At 41.9% G+C, this 14,468-nt stretch overlaps 1 pseudogene; it reads right to left on the minus strand.

Moving 5' to 3' along the window:
* LOC127576941 (CTTNBP2 N-terminal-like protein) overlaps positions 1 to 13,707 on the minus strand; it is a 144,014-nt pseudogene extending 130,307 nt beyond the window's left edge.
* Between the last annotated feature and the right edge of the window lie 761 nt (positions 13,708 to 14,468).

A 14,468-nucleotide genomic window follows, 5' to 3' on the forward strand; every position in this document is an offset into this window, starting at 1 on the left:
GACATGTTTTACATGTCTGATACCTGAAAGGGACACCATTTTGAGCTCTGCCAAGTGAAGTGTTTACCAGGTAGACAGAGGATGTTTTCTAAGCCTCCTTGAAAGAAATGCGATGTCTCCTCTGACTCATGGGAATCCCTGACAAATGACTGCTCAAAGCGAACGCGGCAAACTTCGAGCCCATGCGCTGGGAGCACAAAGAAACCCAGCAGAAATGGCAGAAGGAGTGCACCACCTCTCTAACTACCCAAATGGCTGTCCCTGTGGCTTCTACGTTGGCCTCATCAGTCACTTCAGAACCCACTAAACCAAAGTGGAAACACATCATCCCTGATCCAAAGCAAAACGAAACAGAGACAGAACAACTTCTTTCCACTACTGTGTCTCCTTACTTGGTGTTGTCATCAAACATGAATTTGCAGTTTATTGAAGCCAATTAATTAAAATTAAAGACATCTGTATCTGAATGTGTTAAGTATTCATAACAAACTAGATGAAGTAATTGAAATAATAGGTATTCCAAAGACATTGCTGCATGTGACCAAGGCAAGAAACAATATATTCCAAGGTACTTGATACTTAGAAAGGACAAAATCAGGAGACATCTTTCACACAGTGAGCACTGGGGGGGGTCTGGATTTATGCAGCTTGAACAGTGGTGGCAGCAGAAGTCCTCATCATATTCAAAACAGTCCTGGACAAGATCTTGAACTACCTCAGCCTAAGGGGCAACCAACCAAACTGGGAAGTGGATGTCTTTTTTGGTTAGTATAGGCTTTATGGGCCTAATGACTTCCTTGTACTCTTTCTATGATTCTACTCATCATTTTATTTTCTCTGTATAGCACAGCCAAGAAATGTTTTCAATGTATTGGAAATGAAATTCACTCGCCTCTCTCTCTAGTTCTCTGCTGTTGAACATCTACTAACATGAGACTGGCTCAGGCAAGTACTAGATACTGACCAGACACCCATCTATTGAATGAACCTTCCTTCACTTCTTTCACTTTGGAAATACTGTACGACAACTTAACCTTAAATGGTCATTTGTTGTGAACTGTTCTACTTTAATCAGACATTGAAAATAAATACTTAAGACTTTGTTTGAGTGTTGAATAGACTGTTGCCTAGAAACTCGACCCAGTTGGTTGTGCTAAATAGTGAAGTAGGGCAATCATGTCCTACTCCACTTCTGGAATGCACTTCCTTTGAATTCAAGGACAAGAGGAAGCAGCCCTCCCCAATTTGGCAACCCAGATCTCAGCAGCAGTGTTCTGTGCATGTGAGGAAGAAGCACTATCATGGGTTGTCACCTCCTCCAGGTGGACTGCGAAGTTACATGTGATGAAGTCTTTGAATTCCAGTACAACGAGTTCTCTTTGAAATATGGTGGTCCTAATATACAGAGGCTGGGATGAAATGAGGGTGACTATGAGCAACCGCTGAACCAAAAGTTACGTAGTAGACCATTGCTGAAGGGGCCAAGGGAATGCACCACTGCTCTTCCTACCCCTATGTTGTACCAGAACATCATCAACCTTATTGCTCCAATAGGGTCTTCATCGATAGGTTTTCTGAGCTCTTGGCCTCAGCTATTAATTCCAGATGGAAGGTCTGAACTGAGGTGTGTGACCACATGAATGTTCTAGGTCAACCAACCTGCCTCTTGAGAAGAGGCTCCGCACCTGCACTAGCATGTCCCACTTGTCAATCATGAAGGAATCAAATTTATGGATAATAAAGAGCCCAGAGCTGGTGGGGTGTAGATGCCTTAGGAGGGCTGTTGAGCTGGAGGAAATTAAAAAGTTAGAGAAAGCTGAAATTTGTGGGTGTTCAAGAGCCCAGAACTGAAGAGAGGAGAGTGAGTGTTACTTTCAATAAAATGAAATGCAGAGAAATTAGAATGGTGAGTTCGGAAAAGATGGAAGGGGCCAAATCAGTTGCTGGGGATTTGAAAGCAAGGATAACAACTCCAGAATTGCTGCATTGGTTAACTGGTAGCCAGTGTCAAAGAGCACAGGAGTGATGAGTGAACAAGACATTGCGAGTCAGGCTCAGGCCAGGAGAGATTTGGATGACCTTATGTTTGCCGAGGCAGGTTGACCAGGAGATGATTGGAACAATTCAAGGCATGGATGAGCACTTCAGCAGCAACTGAGCTGAAGCATAGAACAAAGAACAACACAACACAGGAACAGACCCTTCAACCCACAATGTTGTGCCGAATTAAACAAACTAGTAATTAAACGCCTAACTAGATTAATCCCTTCTGTTTACACAAGGTCCATATTGCTCCATTCTCTGCATATTCATGTGCTTATCGAAGAGCCACTTAAATGCCTCTATCATATTTGCCTCCACTACCACCCCCAGCAGTGCATTCCAGCCACCCACCACTCTCTGTGTACAAAACTTACCCCACACATCTCCTTTGAACTTACACCTTCTCACCTTAAATGCATGCCCTCTAGTATTAGACGTTTCGACCCTGGGTAAATGATATCAGCTGTCTCCTCTATCAATGCCTCTCGTAATTTTATAAATTATCAGGTCTCCCCTCAACCGCCACCACTCTGGAGAAAACAGCCCAAGTCTGTCCAATTTTTCTTTATAGCACATGCCCTCTAATCCAGGTGGCATCCTGGTAAAGCTGGTAAAGCAGAGGAAGAATTGGGTGATGTGCAATCTTTAGCCTTGGCATGGATATGTGGTCTGAGACTCATCTTGGTTTCAAATATGACATTAAATTGGGCACGATGTGATTGGATCTCTGAGAATTAGCAGGGAGTGGGATGGAAACGTTTGATGAGATTAGAGTTTGTGGTGGAGATAAAGACAAAGGCGTTGGCCGTGGCATTATTTAGCTTGCAGAATTTGCACTCTCTCATATTGGATAGTGGTCAAGCAGTGGATGGGTCATGAGAAGAGAGTCTTAAGAGTCGAGTCCTACAGGACAGAAACAGGCCCTTCAGTCTGTCATGTCCCTGCTTCATATTACATCCATTTATACTAATCCCATTTACCCACATTAGGTCCACAGCCTTCTTTGCCTTGGCAACTCAAATGTTTGTCCAAAGGCTTCCTGAATATTGTGAAAGTATCTGCTTCCACCACCTCCTCAGGTAGCACATTCCAGAGTCCAACCGCTCTGTGTGTGAAATAATTCCCTCTCAGATCCCCTCTATACGTACTTCCTCTCAACTTAAATCTATGCCCTGTTGTCTTTGACACACCCATCATGGGGAAATTCTTACTATCTATTCTATTTATCCTCCCAATAATTTTGTATTCCTCTATCACCCCTCAGCCTCCTCCACTCCAGGGAAAACAAGGCCAGCCTATCCAGTCTCTCCCCATAAGTAAAGGCCCCCAATCCAGGTGATTCTCTGCACTTCTCCAGCACAAGCACATCCTTCCTATGGTGTGGCGACCAGAACTGCACACAATGCACCAGGTCCAGCCGAGCCAATGTTTTATGAAGTTGTAACATGATGTCTCTGTTCTTATATTCATTGCCAAAGCCAATCAAAGCAAGCATGCCACATGCTTTCTTCACCAGCCTATGCTGCCATTTTAAGGAATTTATGGATATACCAAAGGTCCCCCTGTTCAGCAATATTCCCAAGGACCCTATCATTTATTGTGTTTGTCCTATCCTTGTTTGCCCTCCCAAAACGCATCACCTTGCATTTGTAAGGATTAAATTCATCTTTCATAGCTCCACTAGAAATTGCTAACAATGACACCACTAATTTTTATGTTATCTGAAAACTTACTAATCATATCTCTTCCATCCAAATCATTAATGTATATCATAAATATCAAAGGTCTCAGCACCAATCCTTGTGATACACAACTGGTCACAGACTTCCAATAAGAAAAGCAACCCTTCCCAGAACCTTCTGCCTCCTATTTCTAAGCCAATCTTGGATTTATTTGGCCATCTTCTCCTGGATCCCATGGGCTCCAAACATCTGGACTGGCCTATCATGTGGAACCTTGTCAAAAGCCTTATAAGGTCCATATAGACAACATCTACTGCACTGCCCTCATCAATATGCTTCGTTACCATGTCAAAATTTCAATCACATTTGAGAGGCAAAATTTCCCACAAAGCAATGCTGACTATCCCTAATCAATCCCTGCCTTTCCAAGTGTACATAAAACCCATCCCTTGGTTTTTCTACCACTGATGTAAGGCTGACCAACTTGTAGCTACCTGGTTTATCCGTGGTGTCCTTCTTGAACAAAGAAATAACAAAGGAATATCCTTCGGTCACCTGGCACCTCACCTGTGGCTAATGAAGATGCTGAAGTCTCCATTAGGGCTTCAACAATCTCCACATTTGCTTCCCTTAGGAGCTAGGATACATCTCAATAGCCCTGGGGATTGATCCACATTTATGCACTCCAACATGTTCCAGGATACAACTGTCCCTCTCTCTAAACTATCCATCTATCATGTCTTTCTCCTTAGTGAATACAGACAAGAAGTATTCATTTAGGACCTTGCTCACATACCCTGGCTCTATACACTGATTGTCCTTCTGGTCTCTAAGGAGATCAACTCTTTCTTTAAAATACTTTAAGATATTTCATGGCCTCCTTTGCCCTCCTAATTTCTTTTTTAAAGTACTCTCCTGCACTGTCTATATTTCTCTAGGGACTTGACCATTTTCAGTTGCCTATATCTGTCATATGCTTCATTGTTTTACTTCAAATAGTGGCAATGGAATGTAGAATTTGAAAAATATTTGATGCTTTGTGATACCGCTGGCTCTAAATTCTCAGGATGAAGATGTATGAGAAAATGAACATTACCAAATGATTCAGCACCATGAAATACATAAAATAATGTAGTTTACAACATTGCTTTGTTTTAGATAATGGCAATGGAATGAATTTAGTCAGTCTACATTACAAACATCTGTTTTGCTTGTTTGAAGAATTTTGGATGCTTTGCGATAACGTTAGCTATAACTTTTTAGGATTAAGTTGTATAAACAAAATGAATGTTGCCAAATGATTCAGCACCATGAAAACATAAAATAACATACCTGACAACAAGATACTTCATTGCTTTATTGTAGAAATGGCAATGGAACTAATTCATTTGGAGTACATTGCAAACACCCTTTAGGAAGCAGGAAGAACTTTGGATACTTTTTTTGGCTCTAATTTCTCAGGATTAAGTTGTAAAACCAAATGAATGTTACCAAATGATTCAATCCCATGAAATACAAAAAATGAAGTACTTTACAACAAGTTATTTCAACCTTTTGTCATCCAGGGTTCCCTAATCTTGCCACCTTATCTTATGGGAACATGAAGGCTCTGAACTCTCACTCTCTCCCCTTTAAAAGACTTCCAGTTGCCGGGTGTTGTTTTATGGGCAAGCAGCTGGTACCAATCTGCTTTTGCTAGATGCTTTCTTGCATTATTGAAATTGGTCTTCCTCCAGTTCAGTACCTTAACTTGTAGGCCATCCTTATCCATAACCACCTTGAAACTTCCAGAATTATGCTCACTATCCCCAAAATACTGATTGGTAAGGGGTTTAAAGGTTATGGGGAGAAGGCAGGAGAATGGGGTTGAAAAAAATCAGCCATGATTGAATGGTGGAGCAGACTCGATGGGCCGAATGGCCTAATTCTGCTCCTCCATCTTATGGTCAAAGGTGCTCCTGCACTGACACTTCCACTATTTGCCAGGCTTCATTTCCCAAGATTAAGTCCAGCAGAGTCCTTTCTGCAGTAGGACTATTTGTGCATTGGCTTAAAAAATTCTCTCCACCCAAGCCCCTCACACTAAGGAAATCCCAGTTAATATTGGGGAAGTTAAAATCCACCACAGTTATAACACTATTACTCTTACAATTTTCTATGATTTGTCTGCATTTCTGCTCCTCTATCTCCTGTTAGCTGACGGAGGGCGATTAAGAGTGGGACTGGCAGCTGATTGAAAACACGGTGAATTAAATGCTTGCAGTTCGCTGGAGTGGATGAAGCAGACCAAGAATTCAGTTAAAAATCATAGAAAAGGAAGCCATTTAAGAAAGCTAAACCGTACCCCAACAACAAACAGGTCACCGTCAGGAGACAAGAAGTAGAAAGGGGTGAAGAACATTGCAACTCAAAGTGTGAAAGGAGAAAAGGTACTTGTTACATAGAGCATTACCTTCTCTGTATGATCCAGCCCAAAATGGACTCTAACTTGCCCATATTACATTCACTGTACCCCAGCAACTTTTGGATACCCAAGATCTGCCAGACTCTCAGCAAAATTTTCAAACAAAGGCACAACACTACTGTAGGACCAGATGAAAGGTTATATAAATACACAAAATAAGAGAGTAGTAATAGATGGTTGTCTCTCTGACTGGAGGCCTGTGACTAGTGGTGTGCTGCAGATATCGATATTGGGTCCATTGTTGTTTATCATCTATATTAATGATTTATATGTTAATGTGGTAAACTGGATCAGCAAATTTGCAGATGACACCAAGATTTGGGTGTAGTAGAGAGCGAGGAAGGCTATCAAAGCTTGCAGTGTGATCTTGACCAGTTAGGAAAATGGGCTGAAAAATGGCTTTTGGAATTTAATGCAGACAGGTGTGATGTGACGCACTTTGGGAGGACAAACCAATGTAGGACTTACATAGTGAATGGGAGGGCTCTGAGGTGAGCAGTAGAACAGAAGGAAACAGGGAATACAGGTCCATAGTTATTTGAAAGTGGTCTCACATGTAGATAGCGTTGTAAAGGGAGCTTTTGGCACTTTGGCCTTCATAAATCAGGGTATTGAGTACAGGAGTTCGGATGTTATGTTGAAATTGTACAAGACGTTGGTGAGACTGAATTTAAAGTATTGTGTGTAGTTCTGCTCACCTACCTACAGGAAAGATATCAATAAGCTTGAGAGAGTGTAGAGAAAATTTACAAGGATGTTGCCGGGACTTGAGAACCTGAGTTATAGGGATAGGTTGAATAGGTTAGGACTATCCCTGGAGCGCAGGAGAATGAGGGGAGATCCTATAGACATATACAAAATTATGAAGGGTATAGATAGGGTGAATGCATGCAGGGTTTTTCCCCTCAGGTTGGGTGAGACTAGAACTAGAGGACTTAGGTTTAGGGTGAAAGGTGAAATACATAAGAGGAATCTGAGGGGAAACTTCTTCACTCAGAGGGTGGTGCAAGTGTGGAACGAGCTGCCAGCAGAAGTGGTAGATGGGGGTTCAATTGTAACACTTAAGAGAGGTTTGGATAGGTACATGGATGGGAGGGGTTTGGAGAGATATGGTCCAGGTGCAGGTAGATGGGACTAGGCAGGAGATCAGGTCGGCATGGACTAGATGGGCCGTAGGTCCTGTTTCTGTGCTGTAATACTCTATGATTCTAAAATCCAAATCCAGTTGCTACAGTTGTTGGAGCATATGTCATACACAATTCGATCTATTGTCCCAGGTTCTGCATGGCCTCAGTAGGTGTCCTTAAAGGGACTGCTGAGAACAATCCAGAAGTGCTAGGGGAGTTATAGGAAGGTTAGTCAGGCAGGACCTTCCCTTAACAAATTCATGCTGGCTGCTCATGGTTAATCTGTGTCTTTCTAAATGAAGGTTTATACTGTCCCTCAAGTGACTCCAATACTTTATCTACCATAGAAGTTTAAATGGCCATTAATTACTCGCTTTATCCCTTCCTTTCTTTTAAGCCGGTACAAGTTTAGCAATCCTTCAGCCCCTTGCTAACACTCCTGTAGCCAGGAATGATTGAGCTACCCATCTGTGTTTTTTGTCTGTTTGGCACTCACTTGTTACTTTGTTGTGCTCTTGTGCTCACCTTCCAATATGTGCTAACCATGAAACCCTCAGCCTCGTGGATGGACAGCAGTGAGGTAAGATGCAAAACCTGGAGCTCAAGCTCTTCCAACTGCTAACACTTCCTGAGAAAATAGAGTACTTACAGTTCTTTAGAAAGAGAAAATAGAACATGTGAGTCAACCAGCAAGAAACAAAACAGATTGGGAGCTTCTAAAGGTATGCAGATAGGAAAAGACTAACATGGGCCATTGTGGATCCCTTACAAATAGAGACAAGAGCATTTATAACAGGGAATTAAAAAAAATAGTATAAAGTACGAACTGGAGTAGGCCACCAACTCCCTCCCACCTACATGGCCTCAACTCCTCTTCTGTGCCAGTTCCTCATAACCTTCAATTTCTCGATCTTCCAAGATTTAACTGTCTCCACCTTAAATATATTTAATGATCTGGCATCTACCACCCAATGGGGCAGAGAATTCAAGAGATTCGCTGCCTTCTGAGAGAAGACATTTCTATGCACCTCAGTTTTAAGTGACCGGCCCCAAATTTTGCAGCTGCATCCCTTTGTTTGAGAACCAGCTGTCCTGTACAGATAATGAAGTAAAAGAAATTATTGGTGAAAACAAGAGAGGTTAATGAGCTGCTCTCAGTAGACAAGGGGAGACCTACAGATCTGCAGGAATGAAAAGAGAGATGTTGCATATAACCTGATCAGTTTCCTAACAGAACAGAGATGTGCTGTCCTTGAACTCATCTCTCTTCTGCAGGTGCAGAGTCATGCATCCCATTTTTAAACAGGTCCTCCATCAGGAGTAGAGTCCTACTCAGCTTGAGCTGGGAATTGTCTCTGAGGAGATGACTGAATACAGGACTCCGATGAGTTGGGGTCTGTCAGTTGCATCTGCTTAATGTCTGGAGATTGAAATGCTGTTGGTGCGATTTGGGTCACAGTGGATTGTTGCACTATTGTCCACCTGGTTTCCTGAGAGGTTGCCTGGTGAGCTGGGGAAAGACATTATTGCAGCAATCGACTTGAAAGGCTTTGCTTTTTGATTAATGTTTTGTTACCTTTTCATAAATGGATACATAGGAACTTCCAATGTTTAGAGCCAAGTCCTGTGGTCTTGTAGCTGCCTCATTTAGCAGGCTAGTGGCAGCAAGTCATGGTGGATTGCTACTGAGCACAGATGCTTCTGAATTAATGAGGAATACCACCCGAAACCACGGCATGAATGTCAAAGCCATGCAGCACAGAAACAGGCCCTTCAGCCCATTACATCCATGCTGACCATCAAATACCTATGTATACTAATTCCATTTACCAGCCCTTGATCAGTAGTATTCTGTGGCTTGGCAGTTCAAGTGCTCATCTATATACTTAAACTGTTGTGAGAGTCTCTGCATATGCCACCCACTCAGTCAGTGTGTTCCAGATCCAACCACTCTCTTCCTCAGATCCCCTCTAAACCTCTTACACTTTACCCTCTAGTTCTAGACACCTCTACTATGGGGAAAAGTTTCCTACTATCTGCCCTATCTATGCCCCTCATAAGTATTTTTATATATGTATCTGTCTTATCAGTTTCCCATCAGCCCCCTCTGCTCCAAGAAAAACAAACCCAGTCTGTCCATTTCCGCTTCACAACTGAAATGTTCTATCCGAGGGAACACCCTTATGAATCTTCTCCGCACCCTCTTCACCGCAACGCAATCACGCCCTTCCTATAGTGTGGTCAACAGAACTATACACAGTACTCCAGCAATGGCTGAACCGATGTTGTACCATAGCGTCCCTGTTCTTACATTCTATACTCCAGCTAATGAAAGCAACTAAGCTCACTAAGACATCCAATGCCTCCTTTTCAATGATAACATAAACAGAATTTCACCATCCCCCTTCCTGAATTCATCAACTGCAGTGACTTTCTCCTTAGTGAACACAGACAAGAAGCATTCATTTAAGACCTCATGTATATCCTCTGGCTGTATGCACCAATTGCTACTTTTGTCCCCAATGGGCCCTACTCTTTCCTCAGTTACCATATTCACCTTAATATACTTATAAAATGCTTTGCTATATTCCTTAATCCTATCCACCTATGATATTTGTGACTCCTCTTTGCCCTCCTAACTTTTTTAAGTACCATTCTACACCTTCTATCCTCCAGAAGTGCCTCTATTGTTATAAGCTCTCTGTGCACGCCGTGTGCTTCCTTTTCTCTCTTTATCCAACCTTTGAAATTCCTTGATATCCAAGGTTTCTTGGACTTGTTGTCCCTTCCTTTCACCTTTCCAGGAACACATTGGGCCTGAGCTCTCATTGTTTTACTTTTGAATAACTCCTATTTGTCTGACGTGGCCCTACCTGCCAGTAGCTACTCCTCTTCTAATTTTGCCGGGTCCTCTCTTATGATATTGAAGTCAGCCTTCTCCCATTTCAGGACCTTAGCTTCCAGATTAACTTTATCCCTTTTCATAACTGCCATTGAAACCGACTAAGAATTGTGATGAAGTAACTAAGACAGTAGCCGTACCTACCATGTAATTCTGCTGATGAAAGAATGTGGTCTGTGACTTCAGTTACATTGTTCACTCAAAATTATTCTTCTTCTTTCCTGCCTGGTGTGCTCCACAAAGACATTTAATGGTACTCTGAAGACACTCCTATGATAGGCTGGAGAATATGAACAAGTCAGCATGGTCAAATACAGCATTTGTTCAATGCTCCCAATACTCCAAGAGGCTTGATTTCTGTATGTGCTTAAAAGCTGCATGAGCAGGTCAGATTGCATATGTCAAATGTGATTAATCTCCTTTCACACAATCCTGGTCAAGGCATCTCATTTCTTAGGTGTGAATAGAATGAAACATGATTCTTCCCTGGAATTTCCATCATCAGTGGTCTATTGTGCACCTTAGAGTATTCAATTGTTTGATGACTTCAACTGAAATTCATGACTCACAGTGAGTTCTATGTATCTCACCTCTTGCTGCCTGGTAGTGAACTTAATTGGCTTGAAACATTAACCTTCAATGAATGCGCTTAGTTTCTGCGTGTCATTCCACTGACTATATTGCAATGGCCATTACTCTCAGTTGCAATGCCTCCAGTGACAATTATCAGCCATTGATGATAATCAGCAGCCCAAAGTGATCTCTGTGAAGAGCCAAGAGGCATAGATGGAATAAAAAAAACTGCAAATGACAGAAATAAGAAATAATACAACTGAACTGTGATGCCTTACCAAACTCCTATTAATTACTTCTCAAAGTCTTCCCAAAACTGAAGTTAAATTGATTGCCCTGTAGTTACCTTGTGTGTTCTTGTACCACTTTTTGAACAAGGGTTTTCTGCTTGCCCTTCTCCTGTCTTCTGGCACATCCTCTGCATTAAGGAATGATTTGGAAGATTAGGGCAAACCCTTCTGCAACCTTCCTCCTGCTCCTGTCTCAGCAGCCTGGGATGTTCCCATCCAGCCCAGGTAACTCACTGTAGCAAAGTCAGTCATAGTAATTTTCACTCCATTCATTATTTCTACGACATTGAGATTGTGGCAGCTTCCCCTCCTTCTAAAGGCCAAAATGGGTATTCATTTAATACTCCAACTCAACCTTTTGCTTCTGCACATAGATCACTTTCTTGGTTCCTAATTGGACCAACCACTCTTAATAGTTAAATTTTACTTGCCTGTAAGAATAATTTTTGGTTCCTATTGATCTTTTCTCAGTGGCCTGGTTTATATTTGCACCATAAGCAATGAGCACTTCAACTTGCCCCCTTGCAGCACACAATGGTATGAATAAATTCTTTCCAACAGCATCAACCTGTGCTCTGGAGTTCAGCAGTTATTTTACACCATCTGTAGTGTATATATCTATATAGTGTGGATTTCCTTGGTCAATTCTTGCTCTTGTGGGAGATTTTAATCCAGTAGGAGAGACATTCAGAGAACTGGTAATCTTACCAACAGCCTTTGGATAATATGAGCCCTCACTTGTTGGTGAATGTGCCAGTCCAGGTTTTAAATTAGTAACAGTAGGATTCCAGTTTTCTGTGGCAAATGGAGATGTACTGTTCATACAAGGTGGTATGCACAGAGGACCTTGGTAGAACCAGGCTGACAGTGTTCTGATCCAGCTGCTTGGCAGGAGAATTATCCCATTTAGTGGGTGACAATTCCTGTGACATGGGTCCCATCACTGCCATGTTTTTTTTTCCAGATCCCCAGCCTGGGCTCAAAATTTAAATTGAGCATTTTGCATTCTTGGACTCAGTCCTGGTTGCATAGCTGTGCAAGAACGTGGAGAACTCAAACTCTGCATCGTTGATCCCAGTGAAGGGTGTGGTGATGATGTTACTGAAGAAAGGGGAGAAAGAGCAATGGTATGGCTTAGTGGAAGGGATGCACTGCAAACCAAATGGAGTAATGCCCCCAACAAAGGACCAGAGCTGGTCCTGACTGAGGGTCCATTCTCCAAACTGGAAGGAACAACTTTGGCTTGCTTTGGTCGTCTTCTGACCTAACTGTTAGCACGTTACCACCAAATGGCTTGACTAAAGGTGTATTACTAGACGTGCTCAGTTTTGTACTTGCCACTGATGGAGAATTTCCTGCAGATGGTTTAACTGGTATTGGTAAAGTTGCCTTTTGATGTAACTTTCACTGGAAATATCAACAAAAGGTTCTGTTTGGGAAGCAACAGATAACATACTTTGCTTACTTAATCCAACATCTAAGGCTTTACTTAAACTACTGGACAATGAACCAGCTTCGTTTTCTCTTGTACAGTTAAATTCTGTCATTTTCTTGGAATTCTCAACTTCTAGTCTCAGATCTTTGGTAAGGTTTTCCTCATGATTAAGTTTGACATGCAGCTATTCTCTTTCAATATCAAACTCAAGAGTTTTTTTCCATTTTAGTTTCCATAAGGAAACTTCTCTTTCTTGTTCATCAATTCCTCCTCCAATTCATTGTTCATTTTTTGCTCTTCCTCTGGAATTTTGGTGACTTGGTGAACGCTTGTCTTTCATCTGCTACTTTGCTGAAAATTGTTTGCACTCTTTTTACCAGCATCATTACAAGTTGTTTATTTTTGATACGTTCTTCTTCAAATTCTGTGGACAATTTTTTATTCTGTGTCTCCATTTGTTTTAATTGGGATTTCTCAAAGTCCACCAGCTGTAAAAGACACTCACTCTCTTATCCCTAGCATGTACATAACATCATCTCCCTGGGCTGCATCTTGGGCATGTTTATGCCCCTCCTCTTCAAGGTCCAAGATGACCTTTCAGTGTCAGATTTCAGCAGCGGCCATCTGTGCAGACATTCTCTTCTGCATCTTTTTTTGCAGAGGCTCAAGACTGTTTCCAATATGGACAGTGGACTGATGCAGCTGAGTTGTTTATCCTTGCTTCCATCTCCACCTCCTACTTCATTGTTTCACTGCAGAGCCAGGAGTGGATCACCAAGATTGAACCAAAGTGTTCCTGGACAAAAACATCCTTCCACCGAGACCTCAAGCTTTCCTAACCAGTGGGGCGGCACGGTAGCGTAGCAGTTAGCGCGACGCTATTACAGCGCCAGCGATCGGCGTTCGATTCCCGTCGCTGTCTGTAAGGAGTTTGTACGTTCTCCCACGTCTGCGTGGGTTTCCTCCGGGTGCTCCGGTTTCCTCCCACATTGCAAAGACGTACGGGTAGATTAATTTGGGTTTAAAATGGGCGGCGCGGACTCGCTGGGCCAGAAGGGCCTGTTACCATGCTGTAAATAAAATTTAATTTAAATTTAAAAGTTTTAAATTTAATTTAAGATCTCTGGCTTCTAGTTCCCCCTCAAAGATGCTAAGAAGAGTCAGTAGTTCAGGTTTACTGAGATTGTCCATGTTAAATTCCATTAGTCTTTTCCTTTTGAGTTCCTCTCTCAGCTTAAATATTTCTGCCTGATTCTCACTGGAGTTATTCACCTGACGGATTATTCATGTGACGAAGGGTCTTTGATCTGAAATGTTAACTCTGCTTCTTGTCGCACAGATGCAGCCTGACCTGCTGAGTATTTCCAGTATTTTCTGCGTTTACACCCTATGCCACTCTCTTATTTGTGCTGCCTCTGTCCCTTTGATTCCTTGGGCTTCCATTTTGTTAAACTGCTAAACTTATGTGAGGTGCTTAGCAAGTGCCTTTTGAATTTGCAAGTATGTAACATTAACCATATTGCTACTATTAACTTCCACTGTTATCTCATCGATTAAGTTAGTTAAACATGACTCACCTTTAAAAGATCTAATTTGGTCCATACTCATTGAAATAAATGTTAACTTTGGCCCTGATTATTGTTTCGAACTGATTCCCCATCACCAGTTTTCGGTTTGCACGTTTTCTCCAATCCTTTGAAAACATCCTTGTGTTGAAGGAAGATTGGGAGATTACAATCGTTACATCTGTAGTTTTGAACCTTGTTTCTGTCAAAAAATGGGATCTGTTTTTTTGCAGTTCTGTTATATCTTAAGAATAGCCAGCCTTTTTCCATGTCAAATTCCACTTCTCATTTCCTTTTGACTCCCTCTCTCAGCTTACAATTTTCTGTCTGGTTCTCACTGGAGTTATTCACCTGACAAATCATGTCTGTCAATTTTTACTCAGTCCA

The sequence above is a fragment of the Pristis pectinata genome, chromosome 12 (assembly GCF_009764475.1).
Source record: "Pristis pectinata isolate sPriPec2 chromosome 12, sPriPec2.1.pri, whole genome shotgun sequence".
Taxonomy (NCBI): domain Eukaryota; kingdom Metazoa; phylum Chordata; class Chondrichthyes; order Rhinopristiformes; family Pristidae; genus Pristis; species Pristis pectinata.